A 19,492-nucleotide genomic window follows, 5' to 3' on the forward strand; every position below is an offset into this window, starting at 1 on the left:
AAATGTAATTTATTCCTGTGATGCAAAGCTGCATTTTCAGCATTACTCAAGAAACATTTCTTAATATTATCACAGCTGAAAACAGCTGTGCTGCTCAATATTTTTGTAGAAAATCTGATACATTTTCGGGATTCTTTGATAAATGTGAAGTTCAGAAGAACAGCATTTATTTAAAATTAATAGAAAATAAAGATGTTTTTTCCGTCACCTAGCGGCTAATCGACTTTCCAGGGATTTCCTTATTTGTAGTGAGATGTGGTGGAATGTTAAGTCGTTATAAGGTTAAGTATCTGTAATCTGCTCCAGTCTAGATAGAGAGCAATAGACTGTCCAGTTTAACTCGCTTAAGTCTGTCTGGAAACTTCCAACACAATGCTTCACTCTTTCCTCTAATCAGTCTCTTGTTTCTTTTCTTCTTCCTTACCTGTGTTGATTTGGCCAGGTGCAGCACCAACTGAGATGTCAGGGAGAGAGCGGCACAGTAGCGCTCCACACTGAAACACATACACACATACAAGAACATGTGCATACTTCAGTTTATTATCAAAAACTGGGAGGGCAGGGTGATGCAACAAAAATATAGAAAAGATCAATTGTGTCAGTGTTGGTTTTGATGGCTCAAGGCTTGTTTTCCACATGAACTGATTTTGCCACAGTAATTGAATAGAAGACACCTAACTACATACTTTCTTTTATGCATTTCCATACATGCTACACAGGGGCTTACGCTCTGCCTACGTCATCCGCTGAAATGCCACTCTCTCCTGAACATGCTTAGGATAGTTAGCGGAAGCTAGGCATGCCACAATTCTCAATATAATATTGAACTGTTCATTATGACATCCATGGTTCAATACGTGCTTTTTTACTGGTTTTTTTTCCAGTTTTGCATTTAAATAATTTCAGTTTTATTCCTTTTTTGTTTTATTTCGGCTGATCTCTGACTTGCACAAACTGCATTGTGATCATTTCCCAAAATGTATTTTGTTTGAAAAAAAATTAAAATACGAGGTCTGTAAACGGCCGCTAACAGAGGCCAGACACGCTGAAGACGGACGCACTGAGGAGAAAAGACTGTAGCAGGCAGAGCAAGATCACTGTTCACAATGCGCGAAATATTGGAAGAAAATCCAAAATATTGAATTGGAGGTTTATATAAATGTGTTTCTGAGGGGAACTGACAGTCTTAAGAAAAGTTTAGATAGTATTTCTTTTTCATCTTACCTCTGTACAATGCATATTCAAGTAGTGTTCATAAGCGCTGCACTGCTTTGTTTACAGTGGTAACCATGCAAAAAGAAAGCTGTATTGCTGCTGTTCCAGAAGCGCCACCTGCTGTCAGAGAGTGAATTTGCATCTCATTCAGTTCGTCTGCTGTTTTGGTTTCATTCAGTTGTTTTATGTAGTATAGTTTCACAAAGCTATGGTCAGATCATTCTGTATTTGCTTCAAATTTAGAAATTATTCAATCTAATTTAAATCAAAAGCTGTTCATGCTAGATGTGTGTAGCATTTTTGTTTGGATCGTGATTAAAATGCCAAAGTTGCCTCTAATTGTATATGGCTACAGATGGCCTGTAACAAAGCAAATACACATCTTGTTCACGTACTCATATTTTCATTCTTTCTTGTCTCTTGCTTAAAAAAAATTTATAAAATTAATTTAAAAAAAAGAAAAATACAAAATTGGCAACTGGAATTGGCCATGAAAACATCAGTGCATTCCTACTACGGTCTATTTATTTTATATTATACAGTACATTAGGATTGTGTACAAGTGGAGTTTTATAAAAATAAAGAAACTAAAATAAAGAGAGCATTGCAATATTTTTTCTTACTGCTCCTGTCGCCTAAGCATAAGGGGCTTTCGCACTGGAGGAACCTTTTCATAGTTCCTAGAACTATTGGCGGAAGTACCCACTTTTTGGCGTGTCTGCATCACAGGAACTGGGAACGACTTTAGTTCTAAGAACTCCGTTTGTGGGAACTAAATTAGACCCACAGAGTCGGTCTAAAACAGTACTGTAGGAACTATCAGTGACGTAAGTGTACGCTGATTGGCCAAACGACATGCAATACCGACTACATGGCATTTTTTAAAAGGCCATGCAAAAAAAATGTACTCCACGAACATGGAAAACAGCGATAACAGCATTTAGCTGTTGATGCAGCATTGTGTTCTTTTCTCAGCCTTGATGATATGTAACACTGCAAATTGTCTTGGCGATTTAGTCAAATTTCCATGCTCTTTCTATGACCTACATTGTGCGTTTACATACCATCTCCGTTATCACAAAACCCACGACACAACAAAAACAGCTCCGATCACTGCGTCCTCCATTCACCGGTTGTTGACGTTTATAAATGCTGTTGGCTGCTTCAGAGTTTCTGCTACCGGTACGAATGCAACCAGGAAAATGGCCCAAGGGGGAAATTGGTTCTCTAGGAACCACCCTGCTGGCTAGTTACTAGAACTGAGTTCCTAGAACTACATAGTGTGAAAGACCCTTTTGAATAACAACGCCCCCCCCCAAAAAAAAACACTCTGATCAGAACCAAACCGAGAACCGTGGTTAAAAAACCGAGATATGTATTGAACCGTGGGCTAACTGTATTGTTGCATCCCTAGCCGAAGTTTTAAATATGGATATTTTTCTTACACAAACATATCACTTCACTTCAGAAGGCCTTTATTAACTATTAAGTAGTTTTTATGATGTATGGATGCACTATTTTTGGCTTCAAAATCTCAATGCCCATTCAATGCCATTATAAAGCTTGGAAGAGCCAGATATGTTTTAATATAACTGATTGGATTCATCTGAAAGAAGAAAGTTATACACACCTAGGATGGCTTGAGGGTGAGTAAATCAAGGGGTAATTTTCGTTTTTTGGGTGAACTATCCCCTTTGACTGTGAAATTTACTAGCAATTTTTTAAGAGAAAATATTCTCTACAGTTTTTTTTATTTATTATTGAACAAGAACTCATGTCATATGTAGCCAACTAATTATTTTAGAGCAGAGCAAAATAATAATTAAAAAAATTACTATAGAAAGATTGTTTTACTATTATTAAAAACTACCTAGAATGTTTACTCATGAACTTTCCAGTCCTGGAAATAGCCATTTTAGAATTTCCAGATTTTTCCACGACCATCTGGACCCTGATCGTAAACGCTGTCTGATCATAAACTGAAGACACACTGACACACACTTGAAAACGACCCCCAGACCGAGTCCAGAGGGGCTGTTTTACTAACTTGATCTCAGAACAGGTGTAATCCAGCATGTGTTGTCCAACAGAACACGGGTACCAAAATACACTCAGCAATTGTGCCATTACACAACACTGCAAGTGTCCAAGTGCATTACACAATCGCACAGACACACACTCAGCAAGTATTATGGTGTTGCTTAAATCACAGGGAGAATGCTACAAAAGACACGTATCAAGTCACACTGTACAAACAGCAATACACTGCAAGGCGTTTCACAACGCTGAACTTAAGGAGAGAGACTGAAAGTGTACAAGTCCGTTATTCTGAGGCCCCTACAGGTACCTAGGAGCCAAAAACAACAGTTCAACTGCACCTGCCGCCACATAAACACATATTAAGACATGCACACAACCTCCTAGCATGTACATACCCACAAATTATAGGGAATACCCCTATGTTAAGGTATACGGACACTCTCTCAATTAAAAGCACAGGTAGCTATGCTCCTTTAATGTGTAAATCAATCTCCCTCCCGCTCTGCCGTAGATATGAAAGGGTGCTTGATGTACATGGGGCGGCTGGCGACCACAGGTATGTGTGGTAAACACTCTGATCAGAACCAAACCGAGAACCGTGGTTAAAAAACCGAGATATGTATTGAACCGTGGGCTAACGGTATTGTTGCATCCCTAGCCGAAGTTTTAAATATGGATATTTTTCTTACACAAACATATCACTTCACTTCAGAAGGCCTTTATTAACTATTAAGTAGTTTTTATGATGTATGGATGCACTATTTTTGGCTTCAAAATCTCAATGCCCATTCAATGCCATTATAAAGCTTGGAAGAGCCAGATATGTTTTAATATAACTGATTGGATTCATCTGAAAGAAGAAAGTTATACACACCTAGGATGGCTTGAGGGTGAGTAAATCAAGGGGTAATTTTCGTTTTTTGGGTGAACTATCCCCTTTGACTGTGAAATTTACTAGCAATTTTTTAAGAGAAAATATTCTCTACAGTTTTTTTTATTTATTATTGAACAAGAACTCATGTCATATGTAGCCAACTAATTATTTTAGAGCAGAGCAAAATAATAATTAAAAAAATTACTATAGAAAGATTGTTTTACTATTATTAAAAACTACCTAGAATGTTTACTCATGAACTTTCCAGTCCTGGAAATAGCCATTTTAGAATTTCCAGATTTTTCCACGACCATCTGGACCCTGATCGTAAACGCTGTCTGATCATAAACTGAAGACACACTGACACACACTTGAAAACGACCCCCAGACCGAGTCCAGAGGGGCTGTTTTACTAACTTGATCTCAGAACAGGTGTAATCCAGCATGTGTTGTCCAACAGAACACGGGTACCAAAATACACTCAGCAATTGTGCCATTACACAACACTGCAAGTGTCCAAGTGCATTACACAATCGCACAGACACACACTCAGCAAGTATTATGGTGTTGCTTAAATCACAGGGAGAATGCTACAAAAGACACGTATCAAGTCACACTGTACAAACAGCAATACACTGCAAGGCGTTTCACAACGCTGAACTTAAGGAGAGAGACTGAAAGTGTACAAGTCCGTTATTCTGAGGCCCCTACAGGTACCTAGGAGCCAAAAACAACAGTTCAACTGCACCTGCCGCCACATAAACACATATTAAGACATGCACACAACCTCCTAGCATGTACATACCCACAAATTATAGGGAATACCCCTATGTTAAGGTATACGGACACTCTCTCAATTAAAAGCACAGGTAGCTATGCTCCTTTAATGTGTAAATCAATCTCCCTCCCGCTCTGCCGTAGATATGAAAGGGTGCTTGATGTACATGGGGCGGCTGGCGACCACAGGTATGTGTGGTTTCTTTTGTAGTCGGAGCCCACATCTGAAGCCATTACGCTTCTTGCTAACAGCGCTAGCCGCTCAACAGAGTACCTCTCGCCTCCCCAGAGGGATATCCACCACCCAAACCGCTGCCTCAACAATGAGGAGGTTTGTTGGAGTCCACAGCTGCTGAGAACATGCTATGTTTTTAGGGTGCTGGTGCAATCTAGTATACAATATTAATCTTTTAAATCTGGTGTGGACTTTCTGCACAACTGGATGTGAATGGAAGAATCACATTCATCACTTTTATCGTTGTTCACCGAATTTCATGGGCGAAATCCAGTTATTTCAATGGGAATCCACAATATTGTGAATTTTGCGTGAGGGTGAAAGATTTACCCTTGCAGATTTCGCAATGAGTTCAAGCTGGTCACACGGATTTGCCACTTTTTTGCTTGGTTTTAAAAGTATCTTCTGTGTAAGCTGTGCTTCATTTAGCCTACCTACAGAATTGACAACAGACACTAGACCTTTTGCCTGTAAAATTTCACCAATGTGAAGGTTCCCCCTGTTTGCCATTGTTTGGACTGGTAGTCAAATGTCAGTTTCCAATGTTGTTGCTGAAATGTAAAGAGCTGGACAGCTAATACTGCTGATATATAGGCTATGGGCTGCTAAATGCTGATATAAGCTACATAATGCAATTTAATAACAGCAAATGACATACATACAGTTGATAAAATATGGTAGACTGATACTCTGTTTCTAAAATATTATTAGCGATTTGGGCTTGTTTAGATTTCCATCTTTATCTTTGGAACAGGACAGGCCTATGACCTAGCATAACTTCCGACGTCCCAAAGTCAATGTTTTTTTTTATGGGTTTTTAGTTAAATGCCTGAAAAAAGGTTTGTGGTTAACACAAGCTCAAGATATTTTCACGCTTTATTCTACGACACAAAATACATCAGTAATGTGATTTTAAGCTTTATGTGTCTTGAAAATGGGCCTACAGAGGTTGTTTGGGACAGTAAACTTTAGCATGGCAAACTGTAAAACTCAACTACTCAACTTGTTCTCTTTCACAGCATCATGTTTATAAATGCGCTTTTGGGAACTATTCTATTCTAACTCAAACTTTCCCATTTGTGGATTTTAAATCAAGATTAAGAAAGAGTTGTCGGAAGCCTAATGGTGGTGATGTTGAACTCATGCAACCATGGTGTAGTTTATTTATACCCTATAGGTTTTTACTTTTGCCACCTGTATTTATGCTAAGTTGATTATCATGATAAACAAAACGGGTAAGAATCACACTTTCATTGGTCACAAAGCTAATTTTCTGCAATAATTCAAAAGTCAATGAAAAAAGAAAAACATGATAGTATCATCTGTATGGTTCACCTGTGTGTAGAGGTTTCCAGCAATGTGAGGAGATACTCTAGAACCTCCTGACAGCATCCCATCTCTCCAGTGCAGCAGGGAAGAAAGTGGGAGGACAGCAAGAACCTGCAAAACACCAAAAGAAATGGAGACTTTAGTCAGGCTAGATGCCGTATTTTCACAAAACCATTGAACAGACTGTACATCTATTCTACACAGCCTCGTTTTCATGCATGTCACAATAAATATGGCATCTACCCTGACTAATCAAACACAAAGAGCACGAGAAGTCGGTCCAGGATGTTTTGTGAATATTTTCAGTGCTTCATTTGCCAGACACACCTCTCAACCCATATTCCTTTCATTCATATGAACATTCCCTTATTCCACCCTCCCGTCTGTTAGCATTCCTCCCTCCCCATCCATCCATCTATCCCTCCATCCCCTTGCACATAAAACACATCTGGTTCAGCTCTGGCCCTCGGGTTTCCCCCCTCAGCAGAGCGAGGGAGTTAACGGAAGACTTGTTTTTCTTCTCATCAGACCCCCACCGTCTTTCCTTTCCCTTCCCGTGACAGGCCAGGTACCTTACAGTGCTTTGTTGATATCATTTAGACTTGTTTGGTTGATTATTATTTCTTGGGAGTGCACAAGAGCCTTAAATAAAGGCATTTTACAGATCTTTTTAATGGCTTTCTATGGCCTCCGACTTGATTATATTTCAGTCTTTTATATTACGGTGCATTATATTATATTAAAGTACATGACGAAACCAATGTGGATTTAGTCTTAAGACTAAAATTTATATTTTCAGAATGGATTTAGGCACTAGTCTTTAGTGCAATTCGATGCATATTTTCTTATTAGCATTGCCATTTGAGCCCACAGAGGAAATTAACCTAACTTTCTTCATCACTTCCCAGAATGCTTTGGTGGAACAGTAGACTTACCATGGAAACCAGGCCATATCGAGAGTCTAGAGCCTAACAGCAGCACTTTAAACATTAACAGTTGGCCAATAAAACAGCTTTTAAGAACACACATGCACGCCCAGCCAAAATCACTGCAACAGACACGCAGAAAATACACAAACACACACACACACATGTCCTTCCAGAAAAGCCGATTCCCGTCAGTTTGAACGTTGCTTAATGACAGAAGCGGCAAAACAGGAGGGTAATTGATGGTTGGTTGAGTGTTTATGAGGAATTGAAACGCGACCCCTGTTTCTAAACAGGAAATCGCCTGCCATTTCACTTTGCAGGGCTTAAGCTCCGAGTTGAAACTGCGTTTGTGTGTATTGAGTCTGTGAATGGAAATTAAATGACATTCAGCCAGTTTCATTTAGAGAGACAGCTGTGACTAGCTCTTGTCCAGCAGGTTTTTACAGTGTAGATGTTTATTCAGATAATCAGAGAGAATGACGACATGTGTCATTTAGACGACTGCATTCACTAATCTCAGGACCGGATTTGTGATCAGTGTAATGGTGAATTTCAACCTGGTGAAATCCAAGGATTTCGACTGCTAACCTGCATTAAAGGGATAGTTCACCCAAAAAAATGAAAATTTGATGTTTATCTGCTTACTCCCAGGGCATCCAAGATGTAGGTGACTTTGTTTCTTCAGTAGAACACAAACAGAGATTTTTAACTCAAACCGTTGCAGTCTGTCAGTCATATAATGGAAGTGAATGGGAATCACGGCTTTGAGAGTCATAAAAACATACACAAACAAAACCAAATTAAACCCTGCGGCTCGTGACGATACACTGATGTGTAAAGACACGAAACGATCGGTCTGTGCAAGAAACTGAACAGTATTTGTATAGTTTTTTTTTTACCTCTGATGCACTGCAATGTCTGAACAGTCCTGAACGCGTCCTCGACAGCTGGCGCGTGACACGTCTTCTTGATCGTTTCGTGTCTTTACACATCAGACTGACAGACTGCAACGGTTTGAGTTAAAAATCTTAATTTGTGTTCTACTGAAGAAACAAAGTCACCTACATCTTGGATGCCCTGGGGGTAAGCAGATAAACATCAATTTTTTATTTTTGGGTGAACTATCCCTTTAAGTTTCATTCGCAAAAATCATGAGACCTGCAAAGATTATTTTTCCTAGTACTCTAACAGTCCAAAGTAAATTCATTGCTTCTCATTTTTGCTTTTGTAAGGTTTTTCTTTATTTATTTTTCTGTTGTGTTTGTTGTGAGGTCTAGGGGTGTGTCTGGGGGGGGAGGGGTAGAATGTTTTTCAGAGTGTTTGACATTTTATAAAGTTTTGCACTGCATTTTGTGAAGTTTTCCAAGTCATTTGTAAAGTTTTTGTATTGTGCTTTGTTAAGCTTGAAGTTGTAATGCAAATCATTTTGTGATGTTTTGCCAATGTTTTTGTAGTGTTTAACGTTTTGTAAAGTTGCAATTTTGTTTCAAGTTTTGTTAAATAGTTTGTTGTTTTGTGTAAATTATTTCTGTTTGACATTTTGTGCATTTGTGAAGTTGTGTTAGTTTCTGAATTTTGTGAAGTTGTCAAGTTTTCTGAAGCTTTTGTACTGTTTTGTAAAGCTAAGTAGAGCGTCTGAAGTAGTGATGCAAATCATTTTGTAAAGTTTAGTTAAGGTTTTGCAGAGTGTTTAAAGTTTTGTAAAGTCACAATTTTGATAAACCATTTGTGTGTGTTGCTTTATTTTTAAGTTTTTGTAGTGTGTTTTTTTGTAAGGTTTTTGGAGTTTTGTAAAGTATTTTTGTTAAGTTTGAAGTTTTGTAAACGTTTGCACTGCATTTTGTGGAGTTGTGTCAAGTGTTCAGTTATTTGTAAAGTTATGTATTTTGTTCTGAAAAGCTTAGTAGAGTGTTTCAAGTTGTAACAAATCATCTTGTGAAGTTGTGTGCTTGCGTTTTTGTGGAGTGTTTGAAGTTCTGTTAAATAATTTAAATAGTGTTGCTTTTTGTACAGTGTTTTTTACAAAGTTTTTGTAGAGCAGTTTTTCAGAGTGTTTGACGTCTTGTTAAGAAGTTGGTAAGTTGTGTAAATTTTTTATTTTTTTTGTGAAGTTTTTTGTGAAGTTTGAAGTTTAGTAGAATGTTTGACGTTGTAACGCAAATCATTTTATGAAGTTATTGTTTTTGTGCCTTTGCTTTTGTAGGGTGTTCAACGTTTTGCAATGTTACAGCTTTTGCAAGTTGTTTTTGTGTAGTATTTAAAAAAAAAATGTGCAGCATTTTATAAAGTTGTGTACAGTATGCTGAAGCAAAAGCGTGGTTTCCTCACCATGGCTTGACACCCAGGGTAAGTCTCGTGAAGGGCCAGGGAGGTTAAGCTGGACACACTGAGGTTAAAGGGCAAGGGTCCCTGACCCCGTTGACACTCTTCCTCTGTCTTCTGAAGTCTCCTGAAGAACTGTTCCAGGGCAAACAGCCGAACCTCATAGAGCGGACACCACAGCAGTCACTCCAGGAGGTCGCTCTGAAACCCGTCAGACTCTGGACAATTCCACAGGTGAGGTGATTCCACACAGATGCTGATGGCTATGTGAGCCAGACTCTGCAGGTACTGCGTGGCTCCAGGGACTGAGAGCTTCATGTCATCGGGCCCCTGAGGGGCCACAAGTTCTGAGGCCATAAGAATCTGCAGAGTTTCCTCACGCAGCTGCGACTCTAGAGCAGAAACAACAAATGTACTCCATTACATGTAAGCGAAGTGACAAATTCTCAAATTAAAGCATCATTGATATTTGGTGACATATAAAAAAGTACAATGCAATGAAAGAACTACTTTAATTGGTGTATATTAGTGAAAAATGATCACTCTTTGAACTTTCAATATTAATTATTTATTTAGCTTCACTATGCCATCGCTGCTGAAAAGCAACCCGGGAATTGCAAGAGCTTCAGAGCCTCAAGCATCCTTTTTTCCTTACTGAATTATTATGAACGCAATATTCTACTGAAAGCAAAATAAATCCCACTTATCCATCCAAAGAGTTCCAAGGAACCATTCAAACTCCCACAATGCAACTCAATCCAGCCCTGCACATGATTCAACAAGCAGTGGACCAAAGGAGCGGGGCCACGCCTCATTCCTCCAGAGACGGCCCGGTTACCGTGACAGTACAATGCAATGAAAGAACTACTTTAATTGGTGTATATTAGTGAAAAATTATCACTCTTTGAACTTTCAATATTAATTATTTATTTAGCTTCACTATGCCATCGCTGCTGAAAAGCAACCCGGGAATTGCAAGAGCTTCAGAGCCTCAAGCATCCTTTTTTCCTTACTGAATTATTATGAACGCAATATTCTACTGAAAGCAAAATAAATCCCACTTATCCATCCAAAGAGTTCCAAGGAACCATTCAAACTCCCACAATGCAACTCAATCCAGCCCTGCACATGATTCAACAAGCAGTGGACCAAAGGAGCGGGGCCACGCCTCATTCCTCCAGAGACGGCCCGGTTACCGTGACACCCGAGTATCAAAAGAGCTCTCGTACGCTTCTCTGAGCACGCTCAGACTGACCTAAAGCAGCTCGCCTGTGCCGCGCACTAATTTAGCCAAGTGTGAGAGAGAATTCTGTATGTGTGTGTACTTGCATGTCTCTTTAGGGCACGGACATTGCTCAACACCTGTTTCAATGATGATAATTGTTGACATGTTCACACAGACCCTGACCGTTATTATAAGAAGGGGGTGATGGGAAGGCATGTTTAAAATCAGGGTGGGGATGTTGACAAACGCTTGTAGTGATGAGAACTGGAATATCTAATCTAATGTGGAAAATACCTCATCACCAGTACCCTGACACAGACATTACCAACACAAGAAACAGACAGCGAGCTATTTAAAGAGTAATTTATCATAAATACAGATCACTTCCACATGCTTTTGTTCATGTTTTCTTGCTTCACTCAGACACAGGCACAGACATCTGTAGACTCGCTTAAATGTTCCTTAAAAAAAGTCATTAAAATTACATATACACTTATGCTCACCAATTAAAATGATTACATATACACTTATGCTCACCAAGGCTGCTATTATTCTGATCAAAACTTTAATAAAAACAGTAACATTGTGAAAAATGATTACAATTTAATATATTTTAACAGAAAGTATTGGTTTTTCCCATTCACACTAGAACAAGTGCTACAAATGTCTGCTAGATGTTTAAAATCATACAGAAAAAGTACTTTAACAAACACTTTTCCATAATGTAGAAGGCACAGTTTCACAGAATGGTTCTCCAACAGGTTCCAAAAAAAAAAGATTGCCGCAGTTACTCAAAGCGAGAGAAAAGTCAAATCAAAGCTGTAGTGGGTCATAAGCGGAGTGATGCTAACCATTCTCAAGCCTTTAAACTTAAGCCAAGTACTCATTACCACAAAACAACACACTGGGAGAAAAACATCATTAACTGAGGGAGGGTGATGAGGACTAGTCAGTCATGAGACAGACTTCGGTTAACAATGCTGATTTATTTCCCTCTTATACTCCATCTATATCTGTTTTCCTCCAACATACTCAGAGGCAGAAACACAGAACAGGGGAAGAAAGTGGAAATGAAAGTAAACTGAGTACGGTGGAGAGAAAGAACGATTCACCATGGCATTTATTATTATTGCTGGCCCTCTGGAGAGACCGAGGACCACGGTAATGATTAATCTCGGAAATGAAAGGCATTTCTCAGCAGGACAGACTGTGGCAGACAATGTGTGTGTGAGTTTGGAGACAGTAGTTCTAGGAAAGTGCTGGAATCTTTATGAAAACCTGAACAGCCCAGTGAGACGTCCAGAGAGACGTCCAGAGCGTCACACACAAACACAGCCGTCGTCCCAGCGTGACTCAGAGAAAGCTGTGGTTTCATCAATGCCACGACCACCAAGTCTCAATGACCAGATTTTGCTCTCTCATAAAAATAGCAATATTACAGTCACTGGCAATAGAAAATAAAGCCCAGGGCAGTGAAATCAAACACTGGCAAAACACTCACAACCCGGAGAGACCGTTTTCTCTTGAAACTCTCAGCAAAAGAAAGGAGAAATGAAAACAGGAAAAGAAAGAACTCTGAACGGATTTTTAGCCCAAAAATGAAAACCGTCATCATTTAGTCACCCTCATGTTGTTCCGAACACATTACACATCTTGCCTTTAGCACAAAATAAGATGTTTTGAAGAATGTTCATGTTAATTGTGGCCCATTTATCACTCAAACTCAAATTTATTTGTAACACTTTTCAGAGTACACATCAATACAGTATATATATATATATTGCTTTAAAGCTATTGTATGACTTCAAAAGTCTTTGAAAAAAACAGCATACAGGCACATGGACCATTTTTACAATACTTTATGATGCTTTTTGGTCTTTGTTGAGCTTGACATCCTCTGTTTACTATATGCTTTTACTGTATAGGAAATATGAACATTGTTCAAAAACATCTTTTAAAGTCATACAGGTATAGAAAAACATGAGGGTGAGTTATAGGGCTGGGTATTGACACAGTTTTCACAATTCGATTCACAAGCTCTTGATTTGTTTCCAATTTCAATTCAATATCGATTCACTTGGATATATATCAGGTACAGTAAATGTCATTTTTTCTTAAATAGTCTCAAGTAAAGCTCTAAACTATACAGGTAACCTGTCAGTTGGTACAGTATAATATCGTGACATTTAAGAATTAGTGCTGTCAATCGATTTAAAAAAAAACTAATTAAATCACACATTTTTCTGAAATTAATCACGATTAATCTTACCTAACATTAACGTTTTTAAATATACTTTTATATTGCAGTAATTTTACATTCAATCTTCAAATTAATGTACAAACAACATAAAGACAGTATATTTTTTTATATTTGTTTAATGGCATCTTTTTTTTTGACTGATGGTCAGTATCAATGATACCAATACTGATTTCTCTATAAAACTGCCCCCTCCCCCCCAATTTTTAACCATTGATTATAGCCTATAAAAATAACTTCTAATTTCAGTGAACTTAAAACAATCTTCACATAAACCCATTATAATAAATGTCATATTTACCTGTGCCCTTCAGCAGAAATATACAGAAATTGAAACTGAAGTTATCAAACACTAAATTCTAAATTTAATATAGATGAGTCCTTAAAGCTATAAAAGTTCATTTTGTCCTTTGATAAATAGACATCACAGCAGCTTGTTATTAGGTTGTTTTGGCTGTTATTTTATTAAGAGCTGCCGCTGCATCGGGTATGTTAGATGAGTGAGACAGTGCTGGGCTGCTCAAAGACAGTTTTGAAAACCATTTCAGAGACATGTTCTTAAATGTGACTTCATGACTTAATTGACCACAACATTGCATGCACAGTTTATTTCGTGCTTTGATATAAAAGGATACAGGCTACAGTGTGCGCCGGCGCTTTTGTGCGTGCAAGTGAAGAGAACGCGCTGCGAGCACAGTACCGTTTCCGCACTCGTTTGACTCGTGCCTGGTGCTGAAGTGAAGTGGAGTGCGCGTCTGAAACGTCTCCCGTTCTCAGTCGTTCTGCGACTGAATAAATGCACTTCTTGTCAAGAGAAAAAGTGACTGAAGCAGCAGTTGTGAGTAGCGTGGCCAAGCGTTAATTGAGTTAAATATTTTTTAACGCGTTAAACTGAAAAAATTAATCGCCTGCGTTAACGCGCTAATTTTGACACCACTATTAAGAATCCATATACGTTTTTCAAAAAGAAGATTGATTAAAATCAACTAATTGCTATTTGCAACGCAGCCCTAGTAAATGATGAGGCCATTTTGAATCCCTTTAGTTATTCATAACACTTTCTCACTTTATAGAAGATGGAACACTCAATAATTCTGTGAAATACAGTATTACGGCCCCAGCATCTTTACAACACACTAGCTGTTAAAGTCCGTGTGCCATCTTTCTGTTTCAAAGTGTTCAGCTAGAGTTTATGGTGCAGGGAAACAGTGGGCCGTCTGTGCTCACTACAGTAGTAAACACACATCGATACACACATGCGGCAACTTGCGCGCACACATGGATTTTACATCATGCCCTGCCATCATTACCTAAACTGTGAAAAACAAAACCCAGACGAGTGAGGAACGTGCAGAGCAGATGTGAGCATGCAAACGCTTTCTCTCTGCCAACCACCTACTGACGAGTGTGTGAGCGCGGTATCCACGATTTATTCACCTGAGAGAAATATGGGGAATACAGTACCATTTGTGCAAAAATGATGGTTTGAATGGCAATCAGAGAATTGGTGTGTGGTGGTGTATGTTAAGAGAGCATTTCTCAGGCGGTACAGTGTTTGATCCACACAGGCTCGTAAACCCGTACATCTCATGGCCAGCTAAAGCATCGCCAGTAAAAACACCATCACAAACTCTGCTCAGTCTCAGAGCCAAACTACTTAAGAGCTCTCAGCCTCACAACACACACACACACACACACACACACACACACACACACACACACACGTCCCGTTCCAGTGAGGAGTACATCAGAATGGGAACTCATGCAAGAACTGCCCAGAAAATTTCAACTCCTACTTAATAGTTCCAAGACTAATGAAAAAGCAGATTGTTACGGTCCTTCTGACTAGCTTGAAGTGTTAGTGACAAATTAAAATGTTCATTTCTTCACTGAGGTTACTAACACCTGTGAAAAGTGTGCTGTAGGAAAGAGAAAGTGACTGGCTGAGTGAGAAAGATGTAAACAGACATACCAAAAGTATGGGAGGGTGAATCACACATATCTCAAAATAAAAACAGGAAAAAAAGAAATATTAGTCACACTTTATTTTAAGGTCTCCTTGTTAATGTGGAATTAGACCAATAAGTACTGATTGATATTAATTAACATCACTTTGTTTATGATTTAGGGGTTGGTTTAGGGTTGGTTGCTTATAATTGCTATACATAATAACAGTAAATAATGTGTAATTACATGTAACATACAACAAGTGTACTGTAAAATATGAAAAAAAATATTTTGCTTAAAGAAAATGAAGACCATTTTAGGAACATTAAGAATTGTATTTTTTTATTTAAATATTTAATTTTATTATTTTTATTTTCATTAGTAACTTTTTTATTTGCTTTTAATTATGAAGTTTTAATTATGTTTTAATTGTTTAAAAAAGTTTTAATTATGTTTAGTAAAATGCTTTTGTACCATTATTTTAGATGGGGATTGGAGTTTTTTTAAGCATTATTTATTTTATTTTTTTATTCATTTTTTGCTTCTTTGAACTTTTTTTTTTTTTATCTAAACATGTATTTGCCTTACAGTACAACTTTTTTTATAAATAAATGAATAAATTGTTATATATATATATATATAACAAGTCGTGGCCTAATGGTTAGAGAGTCGGACTCATAACCCAAAGGTTGTGGGTTCGAGTCTCGTACCGGCAGGGATTGTAGGTGGGTTGGAGTGAATGTACAGCGCTCTCTCCCACCTTCAATACCACGACTGAGGTGCCCTTGAGCAAGGCACCGAACCCCCAGCTCCCCGGGCGCCGCAGCATAAATGGCTGCCCACTGCTCCGGGTGGATTTACACTGTTATAAAAGCTGTACACTCATTACTTTACATTGTAGCAAAGTGTCATTTCTTCAGTGTTGTCACATGAAAAGATATAAAATATTTACAAAAATGTGAGGGGTGTACTCACTTCTGTGAGAATGTGTGTGTGTGTGTGTGTGTGTGTGTATGTATATATATATATTTGTTCTGTGTAAGACAAAAGGAGATGTTTCATAGCAATATATTCCAATCAATCTGCAAAAGGACAAAAAAAAAGCGCCATAAAATTGTCCATATGCTTGTGTGTAATATTTCAAATGTTCTGAAGTCCTACAACTTGGTTTGATGTCAGTAAAAACAAATTGCGTTGTTTCTTGCATGTTAGTTGACTTCAGAAAACTTGGAATATAGGATTGGAATTTAATATTGATATGCACAAGTCATGCAGACTACTTTTATAGTTGACTGTCATTTTTACTTGACATCCCCTTTTTACCATCTGCTTTCATCATATGACAAAGAACAGTGTAAACATTCAGCCTAACATCTCGTTTTGTGTTACCTGGCACAAAGTAAGTCACAAGACTTTAACAAAGTTTTCCGACAATTTTAATTTAGGGTGATTCCTTAAACTGGGAGTGGAAAACACTGCACAAAGCCAGACAGACAGTGAAATATTGAGATAGATCAAGTGAAATTTATGTTAAGAGAAATAAAAGGAAAAGTAGACAGAGATTAAGAGGGTGTTAAGACTGAGAGTACATGGCAGAGTGTATAAATAAATCTCTGCACAGCACAAATGTGTGTGTGTGTGTGTGTGCTCCCACCGTTTGTTATGTAAGTCATGGCAGGCGGGTGGGACTGTAAGAATATGCTTGTTTTAAAGTGATAAACACGGTCACCATGCGCACATGTGTGCGACACATGGGGCCCGCAAACATGCAGGGGCCGCCCCATTTAACTGGGTCACACGGGCACAATTGTACCATCTGTCAGAGACAGTTTAGCCTTTTTCTTGTATCAAAGACCCACAGGCCTCCAGCACACTCAAAATAACACACACTCAAGCAGACACCATATTTCCTTGGAATAAAAACTAGACTGGAAGTTATAGATTTGGAAACAAGCACATGATACTCATGTTTATTTCACTACAGATGGTGTTTTGAGCTCTTACCTGATACAGGAACAGGAAGACAACCACAAACACAGCCCAGCCCAGCAGGTCTAGAAACACACCACGTGTCACCAGACATGGATTCTGCCTGTCAGTTTGTGTGTGAGAGAGACAGATATCACGCCTGTTTGTTGCTGCCGTGTGGTTTGAGTTTGAGCTCCGTCAAGTTAATTTTTTGTCGTCTAATTTTTTATCTTAAAATCAATTTTATACACAATTTTATTGTGCGATATCACGAGACAGATATCACGCCTGTTTGTTGCTGCCGTGTGGTTTGAGTTTGAGCTCCGTCAAGTTAATTCTTTGTCGTCTAATTTTTTTATCTTAAAATAAATTTTATACGCCATCCTTTTTCAGTTCTATAACGTGTGAATATATCCCCTATCGTATTCTACAACAAAAACAATCAGAGCGCCTTGTTATCACTAGTTCTATTTTTGACTTTCCGAGTCCGCTATTAGCATATAGCCCGCTAGCATCGCCAGCGTGGTTGCCGCTAATCTCGCTTACACTAATACTTTATTATATACGGCATAGTATTTTCATTGCATTTACTCAATAAGTTGTACAGAAACTACACACTTTATTTTTCAAGTGTGGTGAACACGGGGTGATTTGTTAAAAAAAAAAAAAAAAAAGAGAAAGAGAAAAACAATATTTGATGGAAATGTTAATGTAAAAAAAAAGGCAATATAGAAATAGTGTAATTTATATACAATTATTAGAGATGCACCAACGTATCGGGCAATAATCGGCTGTCAAAGTTAATGCAATAATAATGCATTAATGCAATCTCACTTAAAAACAAAAATGTAATGCAGGTTCTATTTGATCCTATGAATCACCCGTAGTTAAAGGCCGGGTTGCTAGGTCCATGTTTTTATCTCTTTCAAACAATATTTGTAGTATGCCTATTATCCAATAACTGTAAAGAGCTTTGGGCTTTTGTACTTCTGATAAGTAACAAAGTCTCAGCTCTCAAATGCTGTCCATTTTATCACCAAATTCAAACAATAAATGTAATTTTGATGCTTTTAAATGTAATGCGCGACAGATCGCTGTACCCTAGTTCAAGCGGCAAAGCAGCATGCAAATAATTTCTTACACTTTAATACAAGTTATAGCATGAAATAAACATGACTGAACATCAGAAGGTATGCAGAAAGATACAGTGCAACTTACTGAAATGTATCATGTCTCATGTAATTGCTCAGTGTTTCAATCATGGAAAGATGCTGATAATACAGTTTGTCACCAATATGTCACTTAATGTTGTGTTTACCTCAGGAAAGCATCGTATCGGATGAGAAATTCAGTATTAGTGCATCCCTAAAAATTTGCATCAAAAATAGATAAATTATTGTGTACACTGAATAACTAAATGAATTTTAGCAGTTAACTATACTTGATATATTTCTTTTTTATTAATATTTATATATAACTTATATGTCAAAACATTAGGGGGGGGGGGGGGGTCATTGTATTAGAGAGTAACTGATTACAGGTGCATCTCAATAAATTAGAATGTCGTGGAAAAGTTCATTTATTTCAGTAATTCAACTCAAATTGTGAAACTCGTGTATTAAATAAATTCAATGCACACAGACTGAAGTACTTTAAGTCTTTGGTTCTTTTAATTGTGATGATTTTGGCTCACATTTAACAAAATCTCAACAAATTAGAATATTCAAATAAATAATAGAAATATTCTGTATGTATCCTGCAACTGAGAGCAGTAAAATAGAGTCCACAGTGATTGTGGATGCTGAGGATAAAGCATCACATGAGATGCCCATGGGCACAAAGGGAATTCTGGGCCCTGTAGCTCAGACCAACTGCAGGGGTAACATTTGTGGGAGAGGGTGGATGTGTGTGGATAGAGACAGGGGTGAGTATGTGGAAGAGTGAATCAGTTGTTTGTGTTTGTTTGTTTGTTTGTTTGTTTGTGTGTGTGTGTGTGTGTGTGTGTGAGAGAGACCACAGCACAGCAAACGCTCATGGACAAGAACAAGAGGGCCAGTGTTCAGGGCTGACGTCAGTATTTCATCACTGAGATATTAATAACACAAACTCTCTCTCTCTCTCTCTCTTTGAATGTCTGGCTTCATCTCTTTGTGTCCCTCTGTTGCTCTTTAAACACATAATATTACTCAGAATTCAACAAATTACAAAGCTACGGATTACAGGGAAATTTGGTCAGATGTTTGGGAACTCTGTCATTTCATCTTTATACCTCCCCCTTTAGATTCTCTTTCATTCCTCTGGAATTTTTCCATATTTCTAAATGTTCCCCAAATCTCTTCAGTGTGTATGTTTGGAATGACATACTACCAACACT

At 38.1% G+C, this 19,492-nt stretch overlaps 1 protein-coding gene across 1 annotated transcript in view; it reads right to left on the reverse strand.

The window, feature by feature from the left end:
• Positions 1-424: 424 nt before the first annotated feature.
• The window catches only part of LOC107590014 (thyroid adenoma-associated protein homolog), an 88,962-nt gene continuing 69,894 nt past the window's right edge, over positions 425-19,492 (reverse strand). Inside the window, 4 exon segments of the mRNA XM_016278611.1 lie at positions 425-494; positions 6,477-6,581; positions 9,728-10,113; positions 17,155-17,242. The gene's annotated coding sequence lies outside the window, so the exon portion shown is untranslated.

The sequence above is a fragment of the Sinocyclocheilus grahami genome, unplaced genomic scaffold, assembly GCF_001515645.1.
Source record: "Sinocyclocheilus grahami isolate Dianchi unplaced genomic scaffold, SAMN03320097.WGS_v1.1 scaffold123.1, whole genome shotgun sequence".
Lineage (NCBI taxonomy): Eukaryota > Metazoa > Chordata > Actinopteri > Cypriniformes > Cyprinidae > Sinocyclocheilus > Sinocyclocheilus grahami.